Genomic DNA, 5,075 nt, shown 5'->3' with positions numbered 1-5,075 from the left:
ATTTTCGAAACTTTGCGCATCTTTGTGCTTTTTACAAACTGCCTCAAAATGTCCTGCTTTTTAAAACAGAAGTGCTTGTCACTTACATTTCAAGTGTGATTTTACCACAAAACTGTCTTTTCTATTTGCATACTGTTGATCTTTCCAAATGATTTCACATCTAATCTTCACATCCTATATCCTCATCACTCGATATTTGGTATCATCTTCTTTTTAACTTTTGATTCGTTTTTGTTTCAAAGCCTCCCTTTTTCAGTGATTACAGAGTTATAATGTAACAGTAAGTTTTGTCTTGAAAATGTGGATGTCATTCTATGTTTACTAAGGCTTTCTAACAGATGTATTTTTATCAATGTAGAATGTTACCTACTCCAAAATACTCTGTTTTAATATTATCAAAAAACACAAAATAAGAAATACAAAAAACAGATCAAATCTATGTGAAAACAAAACACGTAACCTCACTAAAATGTAATCTTGAAAATACAGACATGGCAGCGGTGGGATTTGAACCCACACCTCTTGCGAGACTGGAGCCTAAATCCAGCGCCTTAGACCACTCAGCCACGCTACCAATAGCTGCTATCTAAGACAAACTGAGGAGTGGAAAAAAATTATTGAGGCTCAATGGTTTTCATTATAAATGATATTGCCAATATATTTTATCTATGTGTACAATATATATATATATAAACATTTAAATCTTCAAGAATATCTATTTAGAAGTGACATTCAAATCTGTGGCCCATGATTGCAAACTTGGAGAAAATTGCCTTTTATCATGCACACAAAACTTTGCAAAAATGTGCTCACTGTATGTTCATTCTTCCATGAAAACTTTGGAATTTTTCAAATCTATGATTATTTTCAAAAGAATTTGGGCCATTTTATGCTTAACAAAATATTTTTCAAGCAAGCAAAATGATAAAAAAAAGAACTCAAACTGTTGCGACAAGATTTTCGAAACTTTGCGCATCTTTGTGCTTTTTACAAACTGCCTCAAAATGTCCTGCTTTTTAAAACAGAAGTGCTTGTCACTTACATTTCAAGTGTGATTTTACCACAAAACTGTCTTTTCTATTTGCATACTGTTGATCTTTCCAAATGATTTCACATCTAATCTTCACATCCTATATCCTCATCACTCGATATTTGGTATCATCTTCTTTTTAACTTATAATTCGTTTTTGTTTCAAAGCCTCCCTTTTTCAGTGATTACAGAGTTATAATGTAACAGTAAGTTTTGTCTTGAAAATGTGGATGTCATTCTATGTTTACTAAGGCTTTCTAACAGATGTATTTTTATCAATATAGAATGTTACCTACTCCAAAATACTCTGTTTTAATAATATCAGAAAACACAAAATAAGAAATACACAAAACAGATCAAATCTATGTGAAAACAAAACACGTAACCTCACTAAAATGTAATCTTGAAAATACAGACATGGCCGCGGTGGGATTTGAACCCACACCTCTTGCAAGACTGGAGCCTAAATCCAGCGCCTTAGACCGCTCAGCCACGCTACCAATAGCTGCTATCTAAGACAAACTGAGGAGTGGAAAAAAATTATTGAGGCTCAATGGTTTTCATTATAAATTATATTGCCAATATATTTTATCTATGTCTACAATATATATATATATATATACATTTAAATTTTCAAGAATATCTATTTAGAAGTGACATTCAAATCTTTGGCACATGATTGCAAACTTGGAGAAAAATGCCTTTTTTCATGCACACAAAACTTTGCAAAAATGTGCTCACTGTATGTTCATTCTTCCATGAAAACTTTGGAATTTTTCAAATCTATGATTATTTTCAAAAGAATTTGGGCCATTTTATGCTTAACAAAATATTTTTAAAGCAAGCAAAATGATAAAAAAAGAACTCAAATTGTTGCGACAAGATTTTCGAAACTTTGCGCAACTTTGTGCTTTTTACAAACTGCCTCAAAATGTCCTGCTTTTTAAAACAGAAGTGCTTGTCACTTACATTTCAAGTGTGATTTTACCACAAAACTGTCTTTTCTATTTGCATACTGTTGATCTTTCCAAATGATTTCACATCTAATCTTCACATCCTATATCCTCATCACTCGATATTTGGTATCATCTTCTTTTTAACTTTTGATTCGTTTTTGTTTCAAAGCCTCCCTTTTTCAGTGATTACAGAGTTATAATGTAACAGTAAGTTTTGTCTTGAAAATGTGGATGTCATTCAATGTTTACTAAGGCTTTCTAACAGATATATTTTTATCAATTTAGAATGTTACCTACACCAAAATACTCTGTTTTAATAATATCAGAAAACACAAAATAAGAAGTACATAAAACAGATAAAATCTATGTGAAAACAAAACACGTAACCTCACTAAAATGTAATCTTGAAAATACAGAAATGGCAGCGGTGGCATTTGAACCCACGCCTCTTGCGAGACTGGAGCCTAAATCCAGCGCCTTAGAACGCTCGGCCACGCTAATCAATAGCTGCTATCTAAGACAAACTGTGGAATGGAAAAAAATTATTGAGGCTCAATGGTTTTCATTATAAATGATATTGCTGATATATTTTATCTATGTGTACAATATATATATATATATATACATTTAAATCTTCAAGAATATCTATTTAGAAGTGACATTCAAATCTTTGGCCCATGATTGCAAACTTGGAGAAAATTGCCTTTTGTCATGCACACAAAACTTTGCAAAAATGTGCTCACTGTATGTTCATTCTTCCATGAAAACTTTGGAATTTTTCAAATCTATGATTATTTTCAAAAGAATTTGGGCCATTTTATGCTTAACAAAATATTTTTCAAGCAAGCAAAATGATAAAAAAAAACTAAAACTGTTGCGACAAGATTTTCGAAACTTTGCGCATTATTGTGCTTTTTACAAACTGCCACAAAATGTCCTGCTTTTAAAAACAGCATTGCTTGTCACTTACATTTCAAGTGTGATTTTACCACAAAACTGTCTTTTCTATTTGCATACTGTTGATCTTTCCAAATGATTTCACATCTAATCTTCACATCCTATATCCTCATCACTCGATATTTGGTATCATCTTCTTTTTAACTTATAATTCGTTTTTGTTTCAAAGCCTCCCTTTTTCAGTGATTACAGAGTTATAATGTAACAGTAAGTTTTGTCTTGAAAATGTGGATGTCATTCTATGTTTACTAAGGCTTTCTAACAGATGTATTTTTATCAATATAGAATGTTACCTACTCCAAATAACTCTGTTTTAATAATATCAGAAAACACAAAATAAGAAGTACACAAAACAGATCAAATCTATGTGAAAACAAAACACGTAACCTCACTAAAATGTAATCTTGAAAATACGCCTCTTGCGAGACTGGAGACCAAAATCAAGCACCTTTGACCGCTCGGCCACGCTACCAATAGCTGCTATCTAAGACAAACTGAGGAGTGGAAAAAAATTATTGAGGCTCAATGGTTTTCATTATAAATGATATTGCCGATATATTTTATCTATGTGTACATTATATATATATTTATACATTTAAATCTTCAAGAATATCTATTTAGAAGTGACATTCAAAACTTTGGCCCATGATTGCAAACTTGGAGAAAAATGCCTTTTATCATGCACACAAAACTTTGCAAAAATGTGCTCACTGTATGTTCATTCTTCCATGAAAACTTTGGAATTTTTCAAATCTATGATTATTTTCAAAAGAATTTGGGCCATTTTATGCTTAACAAAATATTTTTCAAGCAAGCAAAATGATAAAAAAAGAACTCAAACTGTTGCGACAAGATTTTCTAAACTTTGCGCATCTTTGTGCTTTTTACAAACTGCCACAAAATGTCCTGCTTTTTAAAACAGCACTGCTTGTCACTTACATTTCAAGTGTGATTTTACCACAAAACTGTCTTTTCTATTTGCATACTGTTGATCTTTCCAAATGATTTCACATCTAATCTTCACATCCTATATCCTCATCACTCGATATTTGGTATCATCTTCTTTTTAACTTTTGATTCGTTTTTGTTTCAAAGCCTCCCTTTTTCAGTGATTACAGAGTTATAATGTAACAGTAAGTTTTGTCTTGAAAATGTGGATGTCATTCAATGTTTACTAAGGCTTTCTAACAGATATATTTTTATCAATTTAGAATGTTACCTACACCAAAATACTCTGTTTTAATAATATCAGAAAACACAAAATAAGAAGTACATAAAACAGATAAAATCTATGTGAAAACAAAACACGTAACCTCACTAAAATGTAATCTTGAAAATACAGAAATGGCAGCGGTGGCATTTGAACCCACGCCTCTTGCGAGACTGGAGCCTAAATCCAGCGCCTTAGAACGCTCGGCCACGCTAATCAATAGCTGCTATCTAAGACAAACTGTGGAATGGAAAAAAATTATTGAGGCTCAATGGTTTTCATTATAAATGATATTGCTGATATATTTTATCTATGTGTACAATATATATATATATATATATATACATTTAAATCTTCAAGAATATCTATTTAGAAGTGACATTCAAATCTTTTGCCCATGATTGCAAACTTGGAGAAAATTGCCTTTTGTCATGCACACAAAACTTTGCAAAAATGTGCTCACTGTATGTTCATTCTTCCATGAAAACTTTGGAATTTTTCAAATCTATGATTATTTTCAAAAGAATTTGGGCCATTTTATGCTTAACAAAATATTTTTCAAGCAAGCAAAATGATAAAAAAAGAACTAAAACTGTTGCGACAAGATTTTCGAAACTTTGCGCATTATTGTGCTTTTTACAAACTGCCACAAAATGTCCTGCTTTTAAAAACAGCACTGCTTGTCACTTACATTTCAAGTGTGATTTTACCACAAAACTGTCTTTTCTATTTGCATACTGTTGATCTTTCCAAATGATTTCACATCTAATCTTCACATCCTATATCCTCATCACTCGATATTTGGTATCATCTTCTTTTTAACTTATAATTCGTTTTTGTTTCAAAGCCTCCCTTTTTCAGTGATTACAGAGTTATAATGTAACAGTAAGTTTTGTCTTGAAAATGTGGATGTCATTCTATG

The 5,075-nt window shown here is 31.5% G+C and overlaps 1 non-coding gene across 1 annotated transcript; it reads right to left on the bottom strand.

The window, feature by feature from the left end:
• Positions 1-492: 492 nt before the first annotated feature.
• On the bottom strand, positions 493-574 carry TRNAL-UAG (transfer RNA leucine (anticodon UAG)). Its single transcript has one exon. It is a non-coding gene; the product is annotated as a tRNA-Leu (tRNA).
• Between the last annotated feature and the right edge of the window lie 4,501 nt (positions 575-5,075).

Source organism: Ascaphus truei, unplaced genomic scaffold, assembly GCF_040206685.1.
Source record: "Ascaphus truei isolate aAscTru1 unplaced genomic scaffold, aAscTru1.hap1 HAP1_SCAFFOLD_97, whole genome shotgun sequence".
NCBI lineage: Eukaryota > Metazoa > Chordata > Amphibia > Anura > Ascaphidae > Ascaphus > Ascaphus truei.
The sequence above is the reverse complement of the archived record's forward strand: the minus strand, read 5'-3'. Positions and strand labels throughout refer to the sequence as shown.